The sequence below is a fragment of the Python bivittatus genome, unplaced genomic scaffold (assembly GCF_059951505.1).
Source record: "Python bivittatus isolate LINGU-HERP-01145 unplaced genomic scaffold, Pbiv_v1 ctg000700_np1212, whole genome shotgun sequence".
Lineage (NCBI taxonomy): Eukaryota > Metazoa > Chordata > Lepidosauria > Squamata > Pythonidae > Python > Python bivittatus.
Window position 1 is genome coordinate 84,598,752 of NW_028277098.1, and position 21,058 is coordinate 84,619,809.

Here is a 21,058-nt window from a genome sequence, read left to right on the forward strand (position 1 = left end):
GTTTGTTATGGTTCAAGCTCTTATTATGGACACTGATTCTTATTGTGCAAACAGCATCCTTCAGGAATGTTGGGGCTGCAGTCCTCAAAAATCCCAATAACATTCTTCCTACTCAGAAGTGGAAACAAAGGAAGCTCATAAGCTATAATTTATGGAAAATGGGTAAAAGCATTCAAACTCCTTCTCTGAGCCATGTTAGAGGAAGACATGACAGAAACCAGTGTGTCTATTTGAGGCTTGCTGTGGCTTGATATGAATCACAATAAGCCACAGTTTATTATAGCACTGCAACACTTCTATATTAGATTAACTGATCTCACAGAATTGCTCGGGGATAAAATGTACATGTCACTGTGGAAGAAATGTCACCTTGAGCTCTAGAGGATAGGAGACATGTAAATAACAACTCCTTTTTTTGCTACTACCTATATTTGCAATGGGGAGGTGGTAACAGAACTGACACAAACCAAAATCAAGCATTGTGTAAATTATAGGATCAGATTAGCTGACTGAGGAAATCTTATCAAATATACCTCGATACAAATACAACTTTTTAAAAATTATTTTGAAATAATACTCTAAGGAGCAAGATTCTTTAAATCCATTCTGAATACTTTAATTTGTTAATATAATTATCTAACAATCTTAAATCAGATAGAAATGTAGTAAGTGGGACACTGTAGGGAATATAGGTTTTCTTACAATGGTTTTCACTAGTAATGTTTAGCAGCTCAAAGTTAATTTATTAATTACATTCACTGATACCCCATCTTTAACATCAGAAAAGATTCAGGGCAACTAAGACAAGAAATACAACACTAAAATATCAAAACAGACCAGACTTTGTTCTATCCTCTTCTGTAGTGAAGTAACCATTCTGCTAACAGTAGTAACATTTAAGCACACTAGCAGAAGGATTCTCATTCTCTACTTCATCTCTCCTTCTGCTAACATTATTTAAAACACACACACACAGTTGGAGCTCATTCTTCTGGACAGGGTGTTGTGCTCTGAATTAATTCCACAAATTCGCTGAAGTGGCTAATTAAACCCTATGGTATCGTCCAGTATGAACTTATGATCTATTTAACTCCCAAGAGGAAGATCCCAGTTGAGATGAATTAAGGTGAATTAAGAGAGTGAGTTTCCTGGGGTTTTTCTTAAGCTGAATTTACAGCGGAGAAACCCCACCTACAATGTTTTGGCAAGGTTGCTGTGACACAGATTTAATTACACTAAATAAAAACTGCATTTTCACTTCAAATGTTTTCTATTCATGCATATGAAATATCTCCATTTTCCTTTCCTGAATCTCATAAACACTGACTTACTGGAGCAGTATCTTTATCTAACACCCCACTGACATACGTGCTTTGCTTTTCTTCCCCCTGACCAAAGTTGTGATATCACACAGAATGCTGTATAAATTCCATCTATGTTCCTCTGCAGTATTGCTCATGAAACCCTGGATTATGTTTAGTGATGTAATAAAAGTTAAGATAAGAATAACTAGGCTCAGTAGCTTTTACAACCTGAAATATATTGCTGCTTTAAAATGGTCTCATGGGTCACTCCATCACATCTGTGTTTGCAAGAAAGTGGTTACTTCTGTAATTTAATCTTTAAAGTATTTAGCACTTACCCCCAGACTTTATCATAAAGTCTACAGATTATGATTTGGGCATAGCTACATAAGAAACTGATGGTGAGTAGCTACAATGAAGCATTACACTGTTTTGCTTTAAAACAAATACTAAATGATTTGAATAACTATCTAAAAGTTTGGAGATGGAGAAAGGTTCACAAGTAAAAAGGTTCATCATTGTTCATGATCCACCGGGATGCATCAATTCAAACTTCTACAAAGTAGTGATCCTGTTTGCTCCTGTTAATTTAAATAAGAATGTTGCTGTACTTAACGTCTTCTCTTCTGAGCCAGGGGTCGTACTCAAAAAAGTAGTGAATAGGACTAGGATGAAAACTAAATCTGATCTAATTTCACTTGCATTTACATTCAGTTAAAATTAAATTTAGCTAGTATGACTACTCTCTAAATACGTAATTAATTATTTCATCTCTATTTACAATTAAGATTTAGTAACAATCTTCAAAGATCTTTGAGGGCCACTACCCAGTGCTTTAGAAGTCTTAAGGTTTCATGTAGGACACTGCTGCTACAGAATTTTCTAGGGGATTTATTTATTTATTGGGTTTATAACCACTCCAATCACTAATTCTAAGCAGTGTGCAATCCCAACATCTGTAAATCATACTAAACACATAAATGTATCAAATAAAAATCAAAACATATCAACATAATAAACATAAACACAGAGAGCATCACTTAATATACTCAAAGACAAAACCCAGTGGTAAGGATAACAACATTACAATATCAACCCCAAGGTCTGCGGAAATAGCCAGGTTTCTGAAAACCACTAGGGTGGGAATCATTCAGATTTCTAGGGGAATGCTGTTCCCCTGAAAGGAGGTGATGGACCCCTGTACATGATAATTCCTACTGGGAGTAGTGAGTCCCACAGATAGCTAAGTCTTGAAGGGCTTTAACCACCGGTATCTTTAGCCAGTGCAGCTAACACCATGATATGGGCAAACTGAGATGTACCCATAGCTACTCAAACTGCTGCTTTCTGGAACAACTGGACTGTGGTAGCCTTCCAACAGAATTTCACTGCAGGTTCCATTACAAATCTTATGTAAATTATGGCCATTGCTTTTGAACACAACGTTAAAAGAGCACTAGTACACTATTGTTGTAAAACAGTGTGGGGAAAGAAAAAAAATTACTTGTAGGATGCAGCTGATGGTGTGCTGTAACAGATCCACTAAGGATAAAACTGGTAATGTTGCAACACCTTGCTCTTTTTTCTGTCACCCTATGTCTTCTCTACCTCTTGAACTCTTGTGCTCACACCCATACTAATGAGGAAGAGAGACAGAAGAGCATGAACGGTCCTTAATAACACTGGGAGCATGGAATGACACGTTCCAAAAGTAAAATTTACATATCGTAAGCGTGAATATCCATTATTTCCATAATGAATATCCATTATTTCTCCTACTCTCCTCACATCCAAGAAGGACTGTTCTGTGCATGTACCGCGAAGTGCTGACTTCTTAACAACTTAATAAATCTATTGTAAAGCATCTTTAAAAGCTTGCCTAACACCTTTGATATCTGCAGCCTTATTAATGTTTCTTTTTATCGCCTTCAGCTTAATTGTACACATGGGAATGTTCTTATCAGGAGATTAAAGGTCAAGTGTGTAGTTAACATCTATCCAGGAAAAGCTGGATGAGGTTTGTTCTAAGATGTTATTTTCGGCTGAAACATTTACAAGGATTTGTTTATCAATGCATTTAAAGCAATTTCTCAGTATTTTTTAGGATCACAAGCAGCATCCCAATAATGAGTTTAAACTACATTTAGTATAAATGAGAACTAGAGGAACCAAAGAGGAAAATTAAAGCTATCTTTGCTATGTGCTGGATGCTATTGCTTGAACCTGTGAATGACACAATCACCCTTAATAATCTGAAGGCTAATAACATGTGATAATCTTGTGTGATTTTTGATCACTTTAAACATTAATTCATATACCTATACAAATACTCATACACACACACACATTGTAGAGTCTTTTAAGAATTTATTTTTCCTTAGGATTTTAGAAGGTCAAGATGATTTTCACACAAGGACTAAGAGTCAGAGGTAAAACATGGTCAGGAGACTAGAAAATGCTTTGTTTCCATGTTTGTCTTCAATACGCCCAAACTGTGGTTGAGTTAGAACTCTTCCTGATGGTCATGTTAAAGTACTATTCATCAGTTCTTGAGCTGGTAGAAAGATATGGCAGCATACATTGTACATCACCATTGCTGATCCCTATTCCACGGCCATAAGAAGTATGCCACCTGCTGCAAGTCAAATTAAAGAAAGAGAATGGTTTCTAATAAGGAGTGGGACAGCATTGGATGAGTTGAGTGCTTAGTTGAGTGTCAAGCTACCTAACAGGTCTCAAGCATGGAGGAATGCAGGGGTGAAGTGGGAGAGGTGAAGCACAGCACCTATGACCCATCAAACATGCTATTTCTGAACCATCCTTCTGAAAAAGCACTAAATCTGTGTGAAAAATACCCTAGCTGACAGGTCACAAGTGCAGAGGATGGGTGCAGGGCGAAGGTGGAGGTGATGATAATGAGCAACTTCTGTCCTCAGCTAATGCTACAATGGAATGACTCTGTTGGCAGTGGGTGACCAAGGCGTCCAGATCTAACCTTCTGCAGGCAGCACCCAGATGTAGCCAGTGGATGGTCATGGAGGACACACAATTGTGATAGCTCCATGAGTAATAGCAACAATAAACTATCCAAATAAAAAGCTAAGTATTTTTTCTAAAGAAAAGCAAGACCCTAAAAAAAGTGAAGTTTGTAAGAATGTGTGTATCTCTCTGTGTATGTATGTGTGCATGTGTATATATGAAAATAATTCCCATTAAACTCAATACAGTGTATTCCCCAGCAAAGATTCAGCCGATGGTTTCAGTGTCTTTTTAACAATTAAATTTCTTGCTCCTTCCACTGAAACTTCTTAATGCTAATGTTCAAGGATCCAAATACTGAATGCCAGTTCTTATTTCATGAGTGTGAATTAACTACACACACGTTTTTATTCATATTTGTTTTCAAGATTTTAAAATATATTTAAACCTTCGCAGATCTGTAAAGCAAAGAAAAGCTGAAGTAAGATCATAAGCATAGTTGTGGTTTCACTTAGCGACTGCTTTGCTTAACAACTGGGTTGCTGGTCCCAATTGTGGTCACTAAATAAGGACTACCTGTATATAAATTCTGCAAGTATGAAAGAAAATACATCATTCCAAAGTATAAATGACGAAGACAGAACAAAAGATTACATCTATTAAAAAAAGTTAACAATTCATAGAAACACAAAATCATAAGATTGGAAGGGGAGATTTGGCCTATGAGTATTTCCCCCTACTCTATGCAGGAACCCAAATTAAATTATTCCTGCTTTTGGTTTAACACATCCAGTGAAGGGAGACCATCACTTCCTTAGGTAATTAGTTCTAACTTTTTGACTGCTTTTATCATTAGAAATGTTTCAGCTGGAATTAGCCATGTAACATTTGGTTACATAGAACAAAATCAGTTGACTTATGTACACATATGTTTCCATCCCCAGACAAAAACACATAAACTAGGATTTTTTAAAAGCATAATCATCTGAATAATATATAATGGTGGATATGTGGAAACAGGTACTTTTCTTCTATTTGCAGAGATACAACTCAAGCATAAGCAGAGGAATAGTTATGTTTATTTATTTATTTATATATCACATTTGTTACCGCCCATCTCGTTGAAACGACTCTGGGTGGTTTACAGCAGAGATAAAATCAATTAAAATACAATATAAAAACAATCTCTATAGTTTAAAAGGCAGTACTGTAATTGTGTATCTCTAGAGAAATATTCCATATTTCCAAAATAGCTTGAAAAGTCTCTGTGACCTTCCTCCATGTCTGTGTCTCTTACACTGACACATTTACCCTCTCACACAGAAAAAAAGGAAAACAGAAAACAGCAGAAACTGTAATACAGAACAAGTCACTCAGCCCAATTTTTGGACTTTTTGCTGACAATTGGATAAGGAGAAGATGTGTCAGGCCCAGCCCAAGAACAACGATAAAACAGTCCAGTCCAGTCCAGTCCAGTTCCTTTATTAGCTTACACCTTAGAGACAGAATCTTGCCAAACTAAATCTATACTACAGCAACTAGTGGATATACCCTGTGAAATTCTAGGGAGTGGCTATCCTGAACCTCTTTTGCTTCCCACACTCCTGTTGCAGACTCAGCTGCCCCTTGACTCCTCCCTCCTCTCTCCTGGAATGCACCCTGTCCTTCCCAATAGCCTTGATCTCCCACATCACTCTCCTCCTCGTAGATACATTCCATCACAAGATGTTACTTATCTGTTTATTATTAAGAGATGGGTTATGGAATGAAGAGTTTTATATTTCTTAATTAAGAGGGGTGAAATTATGAAATTGTTTATTACTTGTGATGAGGGTGGGAAGTCACAAAAGGGGGGATTTTTTGTTGATTTTTTTCTTTTGTTTTTTCTTCCTACTTTGTATTATCTTTCATTGTTCTTTTTAAAATTCTAATAATTTTTTTGAAAAAAAAACATTCATGATTATCACTAAGAAATACTATATCACTGGCTTAAAATCATAATTTGTATTCAAACTCAGCTAGTGTTATACCCAAAATAACTTCTGAATGTCTGATGAGTTTCACAAGACATCTTGATGAAGAAGTAATTTCATTTCTAATAACTCTAGCAAAAGGATTTGAGTACCACATTTTAGTCCAATAAATTTTTAAAAATGAACAAGACTATGCTATATTAAGGACCTTTTCTCCATCCAAAAAATTATTCTTTCTGAATGTGTAGCAAAAAAAAAAAAAAAATCAATTAATAACCTAATGTTATCAAATGCTTGTTGACCTTTTATAAAATCACATTATGTGGGATGGATAATCCTGGGAGGTATAATTGGAAATCTGCATGGCAGAATCATTGTCAATTTTTTAGCATGAATATTTAACAAGGAAATCAGGTAGTGGCTTGCGGTCAGCAGAATCCTTAGTTTTCAAAATTATCATAATATAAACCTCACCAAGGATCACTACAAGCCTCACTAAAATAAACCTCCAGTAGTATTGGACATCCCCCCCCCCAATATATTTTATACCATTAATTGAGATAGCCATCAGGAGCTTCTTCAGCTTTCATAAACTTAATAGCATCTGTTATTTCTTGGAGAGATAAAGGTGCAGCTAGAAAGACAGTTTGAATAATCACTGGAAGAACTTTGTCACATAAAAATAAATTAATTTCTTCCTCAATTACAGTTGATTTAATATTACACAATGAAGAATATCAATGACAAAAATAACGTATTAAATCAGAATAAATATATACTTTACTCCCAGCATCTTTGATAGCAGAAATAATGCTTTGTTATAACTATTTCCGTCAAGCCATGATAGTTTATCAGATCTTTTCCCTTACTTCCAATATCTTTGTTTTATTTGATACAATGATATTCTGTATCAGGTCAATAGAGGGACTTGTAATACAATTATTTATATTTCTAGAGAGCCAATGTGGTGTAGCATTAAATTGTTGGACTAGGAGTGAGAAGACCCAAATTCTAATCCACCCACAGCCACGGTAGCTCAGTGGGTGACTTTGGGGCAGCCACTCTCTCTCTGCTCAACCTACCTCACACAATGGTTGTTGTGGGGAAAAGTAGGAGACAATTTAATCTCTTTCTCTTAGCTGCCAGATTAGTTTTATTAAAAAGTTACCACTTCTGAACTGTCTGTGGAGGCAGATCTGGAAAAATTATATTAGCTATTTTGCTTTCTATTCAAGAGATCCCACTTGCCTTGATAAATACAGAATATGCTCCTATACTCTGATGTCGGAAATCTAACAACACTGGAACAAAATTTTTGAATTCAGCAGAAATAAAAACCCACATGATAAGCAGCTTCAGTTTCAAGCTTGTACTCTGATTACAGTGAAAGACTGTAATGGTATGTGGAAATGACCTTGGGAAACAAGTGGAAGAGCTGCAGATTAAACAACGGTCAGATAAGAAGCAACTTAGCCCACAGAAGAAATGGGGATGTGGCAAACATCTCAGAAGGGACTCTTCCTAGTTTCTTGGACTGTAAAAGCAAGGGGGAGGGGTGAGAGATGTACTTTCAGACCTGCAAGATTCTGTTAATGTAACCTTACAATAAAGTTAGAGCTAGTACTTCTGGGTGTTCTTTTTGTCTGGAGTACCTTGCCAGGCTGACATCAATCTTGCAAGTGATGTCACCCCCACTATATAGACCAAACCAAGAAATCAAGTCCACAGAAGGCAAAATTACTTTCATACTTAGTGTAAAATAGTAACAGAATTTAGCAAACCTGACTGTACTTTACAGCCCCCATCCCCATGTGAATTAGGGAAGTGTCTGCCTGAATTGCTTGCATATGCCTTCTTGTTTTGGACTTAACCCATGGTTTTCCTTTTGTTGCTTTGGTAACAGATCTGGCCTATCTCTGCCAAGGCCATCTTCCTTACTCTCTACAGCAGTCCAAGGTATTCTCAGAAATGTTTTCCAACACCACAATTCAAGCAATTTTTCTTCTTCAGCTTTTCTAATGCTCCAGTTTTCACAGATGGGGAAGGCATGTTCTTGACAATATACACTTTTGTTGTCAATGTGATATCTCTGAATGTAAATATTTTGTTTAAATCCCTCACAGCCTATCTCCTAGTTAGCAGATATCTCTTATTTCATGGCTTTAGTCGTCACTCCTGTAAATTTTCAAGTCTATGAAGATAATGTCTATCACTGCTTCAACTTAGAATATATAACTGCAGAGTTGGAAAGGATCACAAGCTCATCTAAACTAATCCTCTGCAATGTGCAGAAAAGTTTGATCTGGTGCCTGGTTAAGGCACCAGGCTAGAAAGCAAGAGACTGTGAATTCTAATCCCAGTTTAAGCATGAAAGCCGGCTGGGTGACTTTGGGCCAGTCACTCCCTGTCAGCCCAATTCACCTCCCAGGGTTGTTGTGGGGAAAACGGGAAGAGGAAGGAGTATTAGGGATCTTCGCCACTTTGAGTTATTTATAAAAATAAGAAAGGCGGGATAAAAAATCTAAAAAAAAAATCATTTAAACTGTCCATTAAAAACCTCCATGAGTAGACTATTCCACTTATACAGATTTTACCAGTAGGACATTTTCCCATATACTTAAACAAAATTTAGGTAGCCGCAACTTACACCCATTATTATTAGTCCTAGTTTCTGTGGCTATGAAAAAATAATTCATTACCATCTTCTCTACAGCTTCCCTTTATGAATCTTAACATGTTTATCATGCATTCCCCAAGGCTTCTTTTCTTCAGACTGAAGTCCCAAGTTCTTTTAGCCTGTCCTCACAGGACAGCAATTCTGCCAGTTCCTTTGGAATGTTAGGGTATATTTCATCCGGGCCTGGGGACCTGAAGGCATTCAACTTAGTTAGAAGTTCCTTTGCTACATCCTTACTGACCGGAACCTTCCCCGTAGTGTTTGTTCCCAATTTGTGCTACTCAAGCTATCATTTTGTTCAGGTGTAAAGACAGATGCAGAATAGGAGTTGGCCACATCCATTATTATTTAGGGTCTTTACTATTCAATATTGTGTAATTATCTGTTACTATTAGCCAACATTAAATAATAAAGACCCTAAGTAATGGATTCTGATAATAGACATTATCAGAGGTCTTCAATTTGGATGGACTGGTAGGCATGTTTGAAATATTAAGAATGTTTCATTGCTGCAACAAAGTGGTTGCCATGCAAGGGTACAGCCAAACATGCTATGGCTACTGTGATTGCTGCAGGCCTGTAAAACTACCTGTAAAATGTATCCAATTAGTTGGAACTTATATGTTTTCAGACATCAAAACAGTATTCAGACTTGCAGAAATATACTATAACTTCAAAAACTTGTAATTTGTAAGAATTCCTAAAAAAAAACAACCCAAACCCTAAAAGACAAAACTACTTCTAGTACACACAATGTTTATGCTTCTACATAATGTTCTTATTGACAATCACTTTTTCTGCCAGCAAATTCTCCTCCATGAAATACCTTTCATCCAGCTGGCATATTCCCTCTCATCTCCAAATCCTTTTCTCATACATGCATACACACATGCTTCCCACCTCCCACATTCTGCTTTTGAACAGGGAATCTGGATGCAACCAACCACAAGGTTATACACAACTATCTTGGTTTTTCCTTCTTAGCAGATTCATTATGGACATAAAAATGAAGTGGCTGAAACAAAATGAGATTCTTACACAGGGATAGTGATGCCTGGACCCTTCATAAAATTATGTGAATAAGGCAAGGAAATTAGATAACAAAGGCAATGTAATGTAGCAGCTTTGAACTTAGTAGACCAGGATTATGGCCATTCTACTTAAACTTGCCTTAAGCTTTCAAAGGAAAGGAAGACTATAAATGCTGAAACAGCAACAACAGAACAACCGCAACCAATGACATCTATATATGTGTCAAAATTGGCACGAAGGCAGATGGACAGTTGCAATGCAAGCCTCACCCCTTTAGGATGTGCACTGACATCAATCAAAAATTGAAAAGGGACGGCCCTGTCTGCCATCTTCCCAATTTGGATTCCCCTGCCAAGACGGGGGTCAACAAAAACATGGAAGCATCCTTTCTCTAACAACACATTCCACCTGCAATCTCTAACACTTCCTTACCATGCTGCAGTTAACTCAGTAGTAGAGGAAGGACACTATTACTTCTGTCTGCCACTTGGATTTGTTCAGATTTTCTTTCCATCCCTTACCTTTCCATCTTTCATCCATTAACCATTAATTAACCTAATTAATAAAGTTAATTCCACCACTATAGCTTGAGTCTTGTTTTTTGTATCTGCTGTCAACTAACCCAAATCCCTGCTGCACTAACTGAATGGAAAGGGGCAAACCCTATTACGAAAAGTAAGTAAGTAAGGGGAAAGATGAACAAAGTAGACAGGTGGCACTACTAAAAAATTAAAGTAACTTGTTAGACACTTGGTTAAATCAAAGCGCCCCATTATACTGTGGTATATGATGCCCTGAGATAGAACAATATAGTATCTGTACAAGGAAAACAATGAAAAAGTTAACTTTTCTACTATTTTGTATTCTACTAATTCAACCAGGTTGCTGTGGAAATGTGCAATTTTAGAGCTTAAAATTACTGGTTGCCAATGATGCTCAAGCCTGTTATTGCAACCATTCCTTCATTTTATGAAACAGCTCTTTCTAAAACACAAAACAGTTTTTTGTCAATTATTCAAACACCAGTCACTTTCCCTATTTCATAACCATTGGTGGTTATGAACCATAACCCTGAATCTTTCTCTATTATTTCCACAAAGAAAAAAAAATGTGTGTGTATATGAATGTCTACATCTAGGAAGGATGTAATGCAAGACAAAACATTTTTAGCACAAAACAGATTATATGTACCATGGCTATAATTAGTGTTTTATTCTAAGTACTAAAATATCATCATAACTTATAAATCTGTTTATCTGAACATCTGAACAAGGCTATTTCATACAATCACTGAGGAGTCATAAAGAGGGGGAAAGAAATCAGACTATCATCAGTATAATGATTGTTGCTATGATTGCTATTCTTTGTGCAGTAGCTCTACATGTAGACACCACTAATAGCTCTAATCTCAGTATAATGGACTTTAGTAGACTCCCATGTTCACTTGACAGTCTAGCAACTAAAATCAGCATCCCGATCTCTGTAGTAGATGGACCATCCTCTTGTGTAAAGGCTGTTTGGTTTCTCCAATGTAGAGCTCTGAACACTCCCTTTACACAAGAGGATGGCCCAGCACAGGAGGAGCAACTACACAGGATCAGAATCATACCTTCATCTAAAAGAAAAAGGACACTCATTTGAGAACAGTAATGTTCACATTTTGTACAGAGAAGATAGGTGGTTTGAGAGAGGAGTGAAGGAATCCATTTATGCCAAAGTGGAAAATCCTTCCCTCAATAGAGGTGGAGGCCTCAGACACAACTTGTCTCCCATTTTCCATGCTGCCCTTTCATCACTCCCCAGGAAGATTAAGAACAGTTCAAAAGTTCACCAGGAAGGCAACACTTAACATCCCCTTGGGGATGAGTGAGGGATTAGGAGTAAGACATCCACATCCCAAAGACTCTACTAATCACTTCTCCTATGAGAATGAGCCCATCATGTTAGTGAGAAACACAGCCACCCTGGAAGACATTTATTGGGTCCCCCCAATCAACTTTCTAGACTGAAGCTGCTTGGAGAAGCAGCGAAACATATCAAACCAAAAGAAAAGAAGTCCAGTTGCCAATGACTCAACCTCCAAAGATCCAACCCTGTTTGATTCTTTTGAGATTAACCAAGATCAGTAAGTGTTACCACCTAAGTTGATGACCATAGGCATATTTTTCTGGGCTCAGAATGGTTCAGTTGACATGACAGAGTTCCATCTAATCCTATAAGTAACTACTACAGCTGCTCCTGTGCAAGTCTCAGTCCAATTAATCACTTATTGTTTCCAAGGATCAGTTATTCCTTTCACACGTTATGATCTTATGTTCAGAAAATTAAAAATGTCAGATGATGAAACTGATACCAGTCTGTAGACACTTAATACCATAATCAACCATTTAGTATTTAATAGATTACAAGATTCCTTGGTGTAATTGCTGCAAAAGACTAACAAAGCTACTTACCTGGAATATTAAGTAACTCATTTATTTTAAGGCAAATTTGCTTTACAGAACATGTGGCAAATATCAGGGCTAATGGGAGGGAGGAGGAAGGGTAGGTTTTAGAAACTTATCTGACATTTGCAGTGAGCCAGTTTTTTTTGTAAACAAATGTCACCCTATCTTGCATTGTCAGGATGAAATATAGCATCTATGGGCCCATTTTGAATTTCAAAAGAAATATGTTGTAGCAAGCTCAATAAATAAGCTAAAAAGTTTATGCATGTGTGTGAGTGGTCCGATGCTCTATAAAACTTATGCTGCCCAAAACAGAAAAAGTTGGCCATAGTAGACACAATGCTACCATCCAAGAATGCAAATTAACAGTACTAGCATAAAAAGTAACCATAAAGGGTGTGTGGGAACGAGTTACTCATAATAGCTGCTAAAAATCTATTCTTTACTCCTTTAGTCACTGTAATCAAAAGAACCATTTGAATCGTGAATAGCACCAAATGAGTTCCAGAGTTTCCATTTTCAAGTATTTTCAAAGCTTCATATTTACCTAGCTTATCTGTACAAATATTTGCCACTGATTTTAGAGAAACCATAACCCAGTTTATATTTATCTCCCTGTTAGATAACAGATAGATTATCATGGATTTACAGGATTTTTTTAAAAGCAACATTGGAAAACCTAATATGGAGATCAATCTCCAGATGCTCTCAAGTGTGCTCTATTTCATGTGTACTCTACTGGTTTGTGAAAGGAAAATACTTTCCTAAAGCTCAGAAAGAATAAATCGTGGTAAAAATGGGAGATGTTTTATAAGATACAGTTCAATATGCTTCTTGTTCTATCTTTTGGTGACTGAATTAGGACAGAATTAAGCAAGAGTTATAGTCAGTAGTACTTACCAGGCTTGTAGGACAAATTTCTGGGAACACAGTTACCATGTGGTCCATAGAAGTCTAGAGATTTAAAATAATTTGGAATTTTAGGCACAGGTTAACCAGTTGGGTGGCTGAAAATGCTATTTCCAATTAACTGCCTGGTGAATTGAGTTATCTACAGGTTGTCCTCATTTAGTGACCACAATTGGGACCGGCAAGTCAATCATTAAGCAAAATGGTCACTAAGTGAAACTGTGACTGTGCTTATAATCTTACTTCAGCTTTCCTTTGCTTTACAGTCCTTTGAAGATCGTAAATGTGGGCACTGGCTGCAAAGTTACTTTTTCATTACTGTTTTAACTGCAAATGGTCACTGTCCAAGGCAGTCGCTAAATTAAGACTACCCGTATTTATACAACAGGGGACCAAGTGCCTCCTGCTGCTGATCACAGGAAGCACATTATCCAATTAGAGACCAACTTAACAGCCTTGCACTTCTCTGCCACTTCAAGTCACAAGGCTTCCACATGACTGGGAGTGGGGTGTCATTCACTTGGGGTGAAGCTTCCTCAGATTCACTGGAAGTGGTCAGCAGAGAGTTCTGATGCAGACTCTGAGCTAGGATACACCTCTCCAGTAGCTTCTTAGCCCCCAGGTCTTTCTCCAGATTTCAGTGTTTCCCACATTCAGTGATGTATGGGGAGAGGGGCAAGGGAGGGGCAAATGATGTCATGCCATTGTGTATAATTTGTGAGCCTTTTATACATGTGTTGTGATAGTCAAATTCATGTACAAAATCACATTCTGTGGATGCCTTTGCCCAAGCCCTTGATTTTACTCCTAATACTAGTAGTTATGCATTTATATTACATTTTCTTTAAGAACTCAGGATGTTTCAGTCACATTACCTACTTTTTCAAAAGCAGATTATTATTATTTTCCCAATATTAAAGTTGGAGGAGTACTTAAGCTGGGCTTGTCTGACCGGGTTTTTGATTAGCAAAGTCAGGCTTCCATAAAAGTTTGCTACTTATAGTGTTATTTTCCATATTTTTTTCTCTTTTTGCTTTTTCTTTTAGTAGGAATCAGGATTTATCCAGGACTGAGCTCACATGAATATGCTGAGATTTTACAAGAAGCTAATTGTAAAGGCTACACAGTCTGTAGTTTTCTGTATTAGAGCTTGTCAATCAGAGAGAGAGATTAGAATCAGCATGGGATGAGGTATTTGGTGTCCAGAGATTTAAGAATGAAATTTCGAGTGCTGCCAGGAAATACACCTTAGAAAAAAATAAAACAAAATAAAACACAAATATTTTATACAATAATATACAGCGTAGATCCTAATTATCATACATCAGTGTGGGACAGTGGTTAAGGTATTGGACTGGCACAGAGGAGACCCAGGTTCTAGTCTTCCCTCAACCACAGATACTAACTTAGATTGGATCAGTCCCTCTCTCAGCCCAAATTACCTCCCTGGGCTGCTGTAGGGAAAAACAGACAGGAGGAGCACACGCTGCCTTGAGCTCCTGAATGAAAGGAAGGGTATAAATCTAGCAAACATATTTTATATACACATATATCCATATATGCACACCTACTGGGGTAGATTAAATACATGCATGTTATGCTGTATCTCAGGGGTTGAAAACAGTGCCCTTCCACCTATATTATTTTTCAATATAAATAATAATCACTGTTTGGAGAATGGGATTAAAATACTCAGTCATATGCAGATCTCACTCTCAATACCTTCTCAGCATATGTATCTGCTGTGTGAGCAAGGGGGTAGCCCACATCAAACAGCCTTTGAAGGAAACCAATTGTTCATTTCTGCAAATTTCACTCCATACCATGGTTGAATTTTTACACAACGCTGTGAAGCCAAACATAGCTTGCAGCTATCCTAATTGAACTGACACATGCATGGCCTGTCCATCAAAACATGTGCTTTGCTATGAAGTATCAGGAAGCTTTAATGATTTATTTATTTCAAGGCATCTGGTAGTTTAGCAGCACAGTCAAATGCCATGCTTTAAAATGATTTTTCCTTAATTATTTAAGCCTTTAGAACTTTTTAAAGTGATATAACATGAATTAAAAGGTTGAAACACTCATTGGATCAGAATTCAAGCTAATCAATGGCATCATCACCAAAATCACTTCCTTCAAGAGGAAACATAAAAAGGAGCCAAGGTAATATTACATTTATACAGCACTTACAAATAACTACCTAAGCACCTAGGCTTTTCTTTCTATATAAAGTACTAGATCTCTAAATGTATTTCAAAGCATGTTTCATATCAGCTCTCTCTGCTTACTGGGTAAGTATACTCTAAAGATGATTTCTTTCATTCTTTTAAAACACCTCCTCTTCCCCACTGTTTGGTGTTTATCTAATTCTCTTGTTTAAACAATTATGCTTTCAGTTTTAGTGACCAGCTTCCTGGGGTATAGGTGACCAGTATTATCATGAAATATGTTAACCTTCCCCAATCTGGTGCCCTGATATTCTGCAGAAGTTCACCTTAGTTGGATTCCTATACAGGTAGTCCTCGTTTCACGACCACAATTGGTTCCGGGAACTTGGTCATTAAGCGAAGAGGTCACTAAGTGAAAATCATGACCGTGACTATGCTTACAATTTTACTTCAGCTTTCCTTTGCTTTACAGTGTCAGAAGGATATGACCCCAAATAGTTGGGTGAGCCCAAATAGTGGGGAAGGTTTCTGGAACTCGACTCACGAGGAAGCTGGGTAAAAGGGCAAATCTTATAGCCCTTTCCCCCCACTCCCATGCCCTTTGGAATGCTTACCCTGGCACTGGGATAATTAGCAAGAAGAGAATTGATGTTTGTATTTACATTCATTGGAGAGGAAGGTATTACAAGAGAGTAAGCAGGCACACAATGGGGAATATACATTGAAAGAAATGCACTAGTACCAGGTGTTTGCCTAGTAAGCTCATGGCAGCAAGCTACAAGCAGCTTAGGAGGCAAGCAAAAGCCTTTAGTGTGAAACTGATTAGGATCTTGTCAGTGTCAGGCATCAGCAGTGGCAGAAGGGTTCTAATCAACTAATTAAGGTCACAGAGCTGAGTTTGTAGATTTCTGGTTAGCACTTTTTAGGGACATACTAGGCTGCAGAGAGAAGCCGTTCAGGAACAGATTGCTTGTTTAGGCAATCTCTCTGCTCTGAGAGGAGGGGCAGGAGATAGAAAAATGGGTCCGGAACAGGATGTGTACTAACTGACTGTAATGGAGAACACGTGACTGAGACACTGAGACGCTGTGAAGGTCGTAAAGGTGAGAATTGGTCTCAAAGTTACTTTTTCATCATCGTCATAACTGAATGGTTGCCGTCCAAGGCAGTCATTAAACAAGGACTACCTGTACAAATTGGAGTCAGCACTATTTCTGGGAAGGCAGAATTATGTGATGCGTTGTATTTTTTCAGGGTTTTTCTTTTCTTTTGAGATATACAGGAATTAAGGCTGTGCAAGACTCAGGTTCCAAAAGATGCTTCAAAGCATGTGTAGGCATGAACATAGCACCTATTCTGCAACACCTTAAAGCAGCCACACCCTTTCCCAGAATCATATAGCAGCAGACACAGGATCACAGGTAAAGGTACAGTTGCTTTAAGGTATTGGAGACAGGTGCTACATTTCCATTCTTACACCTCAAACTACTTTTGGGAGATTAAACTGCACAACTCTAATAGGCGTTACTTTACTATTTTCAGCAGTGGCACACTTGTATGTACAGTCCTAACGCTGAAGGCTGCCTACTGAGATGAACACAAAAGAACCATTAGCTATTATAGTTTATAACCATTCTTTATTTTATTTATTTATTCGTCAAATTTATATGGCCGCCCATCTCACAAACAAGTGACTCTGGGTGGCGTACAACAAGGGTTAACAACAAGGGTTAACCATTAACAGTCTTGTCCTACACAGATTTGTCTAATTATTTAATACAGTGATATTTAAACTAGTAATGGTTAGCCTAATCCTAACTATTAGTTCATCTATTGTAGATGTTTATATCACAGCTTACTTTTCTGCCACAGTGGGAGGCATACGTGGTGTTTACGAGGATCTTCCAGTCAAGCACAAAGCAGTCTGGGATCTAGGGGCATCCGTAGCAATTGCCCCGGCTTCAAAATGTTGAGTGCAATTGGGTGATGGAAGCCCACCTGTTTCTATGTGTGTGCAATGTGGATGTGGTACATGTTAAAAAGGCATGGGGTTTCCATCATCTGGTTGCACCTGCCATTTTGAAGCCAGTGATTGTTGCTGCAGACGCCTCTACTTCATTTCTGCCGAACTGATACATCAGTGTGTGTTCAAACCACAACCTGGCCCTAGATAGAGATTTATGTTACCCACTTAAGAAGGCACTCTATCTGCTGAGTGATGACTTAAAAATATCACAGTCATTGTCAAGACATTAAGATATGTCCAGTGGACCTTAAGGAGAAAATACAGGTTCTCTTATGTTTGTATAGATGGCAGGATATTTCCACCCTCTAGACTGCTTATGGTTTTCTTTATAACTTAAAAGTAAGGTAGCCAGTATGGGGTATTAAATGAAAGACAGTTCAGAAATAAGATTTGTCATAACAGAAAGAAGAAAAAGAAAGAACAATCCTGCTGACTATGAGAAAAAATAATCCATATTAGGACAATACCTCTGTTATGATCACAAATTAATGCACTAGCTTTCACATTCTCAAAAACTGTTGATCAGACAAGACTTTTTTAAAAAAAGAAAGGAAAAGGAAAAGAGGGAAAACATGACCATTGTTCAAGCTGTGCATATTGATCACAGTTAGAATCAAGGAAGAGACTACAGATATGCAAATTGATCCTATTAGGTACAGAGGTGGTGTCCGGTTGAACCCAAGCCCCCACCAAGTTGCCCAAACAATTATGATTGATTCCCTCCCACCCCCCCAGGAAAGGATAAAATCAGGCTGTTAATCCATCCATAGGCAAAATTCACACAGGTTTATTACAATGCCTAATAAAGGGTTCTTGAGAACTGCCACCGTATTTTGTAATTTTGAGTTAGTCTAATAAAGGGGTTGCCTGTCTTTTGTAAGTTGACATAAGCATGGAAGTTTTTCTTAACATGCTGCCTCAAGATTCTGCTGCTTCCTCTAGTACATGGCTGGCTGTGGAATTCTGGAAGTTGAAGTCCACACATCTTCAAGTTGCTAAGGTTGAAAAACACTGGTCTAGTACAAGGGTAAAGAAAAGGTAAGGTGTTGCCTTTGCATGAGAGGTTACTTCAGGCTCCTTTTTCTGTTTTTGCTTTTTTCCATTTCTCACACAGCAGATATTTTTAAGAAAAGGGAAGAAAGGAAAAAGAATATAAACTACAGAAGATGATTCCTAGTAGCTGGGATTATTTGAGGAAGTAGCTTCACAAGTGATTCAGTAAATGATGCATAACAAGAATATGAAAACATTGTTTGGCATGTTCTCAAAATTCTTGTATATTCTGGCTCCAGGGAGAAGGAAAGCACTTACTTCTTAATGCTTTTAAAAATACATGCTGTAGTTATGCTTTATTACCACCTGACCAACCAGTTTTCTTTAGCTCAAGTGTTAAGGCTTCTCAGTGGGCTATTCAAATGTGCATATCTTAAGTAAATACATGCAAATAAATAATGGACTTTTTTCTAGCCTCTGGAAGAAGCATCCACTCTTATATTCTTAATTTCAGGTTATGAAAGGAACAAGAGAACTCTAAATAGTTTCAGTTGTTAGGAAAATAAAGTATGGTAAGATTAAAAAAAATTAAGAGTAATGTTTTTTACAAAGCATTTTGTTATAAAATATGCATGTGAAATTTTCCATTTTTAGCTATGAGGAATGTAATGTACACACACACACACACCCCTTGACTTAATGAATTTAAAAAAGAAGAAAATGTCAGAACAGCATGGAAGCTAGCTAGTAACAACAGATGGTTTGTAGACAAAATCAAGCCAGAACATTTTAGCTAAAAGGCATGCATTTCCATAGCACAGTCTGTGACAGCATCAATATTATTCTTTAGTATAGTATCATAATGCATTTATAAGAACATTAACAAACTAATTTGTTCATATTCTTTTCAGCAGTATCTCTTGTCAATGAAGCATTCTAAACCTAACTGTACTACATAACAAGGGTCTTTCGTATGAACAGTCTTTCCAACCCTCCTGAGTTCAGTTTAAAACACCTGAGATACAGCCAGGTGGTTGTGACTATTTTCAGACCTATTGGATATCAAGATGCTTCGAACACAGGAACACTTACATATTTCTAAGGCTATAGAGGTCTCAGAGAACCACCAGCCAATCAGAGCTTGCCCTTTTTGGTAAATAACAGAATATAGACAACTGTCAACCAATGAATGTTCATTTGCTGGTGGTTACTGAGTACCTCATCCTACAACTTTAACTCCTTGCCTAAATATATATCAGGAATGAGCAGTACCACAGTAAACACAGTACCCTCAATACTTACCCCTCATGGTCAACACCACTGAGAGGTCAAATAGGACTAAGGGGGGCACTTTTATCCAGGTCTCAACAAAGGTCATCCACCAAAGCAAAATGCCATTTTCATCTGAGGCCCAGGCCTAAACAATGACTGAAAGGGATCCAGATAATTCACTGTGGTGCTCTGGAACTGAAATCCCACTATCTTCTCAAAAACCTTCCCTAAAAAGGAGGGTTGAAGATAAGGTAATAATGTTCTAATATAGATAGACCCAAGAAGGCTTCTTAAGAATTACCCATACTACCACCTCCTCAAAGGCATCTGGTATAGCCCTCTCTTCCAAAAATTCATTGACCACCTCCTGGATTCAGCTGTTCAGTCCCCCAGCTGCCCAAGAAAGCCAGAAAGGGCATGGATCTAAGTCACAGGTAATGAAGGTCATGTTAGAGAGCACCCTATCCACTTTATGAGAATCCACAAGCTCAAATGAATCCCAGTCCACATTACAAGACAGTAACCATTTCAAACCCAACCTGTGAAGAGTTAAGACTCCAGTCAATTTGACTTTATCACCAAACTGTTATGCAAATGCATCACAACAGTCTGCTGGCATATCTTTCTGTTCATTCCTCCAAATGAGTGGGCTATCTTAAACAAGACTGCTGGAAGATAACTTACTGATATAGTGGAGAAATACTGATACTTTGCTGTCTTTATTGATGGACTGTAGGCTCAAACATATTTCTTCTCTTACCTAATGCTTAGTCAAGTTTACTTTTCACCTTTATCCATCAATACTCCAGGCCTTGCTTTTGTTGTTTCATCTCAGTAAACTAAGGGGCACCTCAGGATTGCCCAATATAGAAGGTTACCCAGGAGCAAACTTGTCAAGTGCTCTGATCACCTCTTGGTTTGCCCAAGTATTCAACACAGCTCCTTTCCAGGATCTGGGTAAATCTCCAAGCATTCATAGAAATCCATTTATATCCCTAGGGCAACCATCTTAATCAGTCCACCCACCCTGCAGAGGTCTTGCGTAGTGAAAAAACTCATGTGGACCAGACAGAGACCTGATCATGGCAAAGGACCCAGAACAATGTCTTTAATTATCAGATTACATGACAACTGCTCTGAGTCAAAGACAAGACCTAACAGGGGTCCATCTGTAGAGGTTCAGCCCAAGATTACTTGCAACTAGCCCACAGTTGCCATAGCCAGGAATTCCTAAGCTGTTCCAGAACACAACTCCAGGACATGAAGACTGAAATT

The 21,058-nt window shown here is 37.7% G+C and overlaps 1 protein-coding gene across 5 annotated transcripts in view; it reads right to left on the reverse strand.

Annotated features, from left to right (window-relative positions):
- SULF2 (sulfatase 2) overlaps positions 1-21,058 on the reverse strand; it is a 311,016-nt gene that overhangs the window by 137,522 nt on the left and 152,436 nt on the right. Inside the window, exon 1 of one of the 5 annotated variants that reach the window (XM_088154098.1) lies at positions 13,313-13,330. The exons of the other annotated variants lie outside the window; for them this stretch is intronic. The gene's annotated coding sequence lies outside the window, so the exon portion shown is untranslated. Of the gene's footprint in view, positions 1-13,312; positions 13,331-21,058 lie in introns of those variants that run through there. 5 annotated transcript variants of the gene reach the window in all.